A 2,126-nucleotide genomic window follows, 5' to 3' on the forward strand; every position below is an offset into this window, starting at 1 on the left:
AAAATTTAAAAATATATATTGTCTTTAAAAGTAAGTGATAAAAAGTAGTAAAACAAATCTCTTAAAAAGAAATGAAAAAATAAAAGAATTTGAGAGTAACATAATTAAAGATAGTAAGAGAAATCCAATAAATAGATAATCAAAGAAGGGAAATCACCATGTAACAAAACTAGACATTTATTAAAACTTTCCTAAATAATAAGAAACACTTTTTACAACTAATATTGAGAGATCATAATGTGTATTTAATAAGACTGACTCAGAATGACCAATACCAAGTTAGTTTAGTGAAACTGCTAGACTATAAAGGAAAATAAAAACTCTTTAGTACTTAAAATAACATGTAACTTACAAAGGGTATAAAAGTATCTTATCATCAGACTTTTTGATATAGTATCTTTATGCCAGAAGAAAATAAATATATTGAATGTATGCAAGGAAAGAAAATGTGAAACAACTATTTTCTACCCAGCTAAACAGGTCTTAAAGAAAAAAAAGCATGAACCATTATAATTTAGGGATTGGCATTCCCATGAATCCTTCTTGAAAAACCTACTGAAAAAGTAGCTGAAAGCAACCCAAATGACCAAAGAGACATTTAAATAAGTATTAGTGGGTAGGAAATAAATATATAAATTCACATAAAACTAATTCTAGATGAGAATTAAAACAAAGAGATTGGGTGGCTGACAAGATGGCTGAATAACAACAGCTCCAGTCTGCAGCTCCCAGCAAGATCAACACACAAGGGAGGTGATTTCTGTCTTTCTAACTGAGGTACCAGGCTCATCTCACTGGGACTGGTTAGACAGTGGGTGTAGCCCACAGAGGGTGAGCTGAAGCAGGGTGGGGCATCGCCTCACCTGGGAAGCCCAAGGGGTCGGGGAACTCCCTACCCTAGCCAAGGGAAGCCGTGAGAGACTGTGCTGTGAGGAATGGTCCACTCCAGCCCAGATACTACACTTTGCCCATGATCTTCACAACCCACAGACCAGGAGATTCCCTTGGGCGCCTACGCCACCAGGGCCCTGGGTTTCAAGCACAAACCTGAGTGGATGTTTGGATAGACACCAAGCTAGCTGCAGGAGTTATTTTTCATACCCCAGTGGTGCCTGGAACACCAGCGAGACAGAACTGTTCACTCCCCTGGAAAGGGGGCTGAAGCCAGGGAGCCAAGTGGTCTAGCTGAGTGGAACCCACCCCCACAGAGCCCAGCAAGCTAAGATCCACTGGCTTGAAATTCTTGCTGCCAGCACAGCAGCTTGAAGTTGACCTGGGATGCTTGAGATTGGTGGAGGGAGGGTGGTCCACAATTACTGAGGCTTTAGTAGGTCGTTTTCCCCTCACAGTGTAAACAAAGCCACGGTGAAGTCTGAACTGTACGGAGCCCACCACAGCTCAGCCAAGCTGCTGTAGCCAGACTGCTTCTCTAGATTCCTCGTCTCTAGGCAGGGCATGTCTGAAAACAAGACAACAGCCTCAGTCAGGGGGCTTATAGATAAAACCCTCATCTCTCTGGGAAGAGAACCCGGGGGAAGGGCAGCTATAGGCACAGCTTCAGCAGACTTAAATGCTCCTTCCTTCAGGCTATGAAGTGAGCAGTGAACCTCCCAGCACAGTGTTCGAGCTCTGCCAAAGGACAGATTGACTTCTCAAGTGGGTCCCTTGACCCCTGTGCCTTCTGACTGGGAGACATCTCTCAGCAGGGAGAGCTCTGGCTGGCATCTGGAGGGTGCCCCGCTAGTATGAAGCTTCCAGAGGAAGAAACAGGCAGCAATCTTTGCTATTCTGCAGCCTCTGCTGGTGATACCCAGACACACAGGGTCTGGAGTGGACCTCCAGCAAATTCCAGCAGACCTGCAGCAGAAGGGCCTGATTCTCAGAAGGAAAACTAACAAACAGAAAGGAATAGCATCAACATCAATAAAAAGGACATCCACTCAGAAACCCCATCTGAAGGTCACCAACATCAAAGACCAAAGGTAGATAAATGCATGAAAATGAGGACAAACCACAGCAAAAATCCTGAAAATTCCAAAAAACAGAATGCCTCTTCGACAAAGGATCACAACTCACCAGCAAGAGAACAAAACTGGATGGAGAATGAGTTTGACGAATTGACAGAA

Source organism: Mandrillus leucophaeus, unplaced genomic scaffold, assembly GCF_000951045.1.
Source record: "Mandrillus leucophaeus isolate KB7577 unplaced genomic scaffold, Mleu.le_1.0 Scaffold136, whole genome shotgun sequence".
NCBI classification, from domain to species: Eukaryota; Metazoa; Chordata; class Mammalia; order Primates; family Cercopithecidae; genus Mandrillus; species Mandrillus leucophaeus.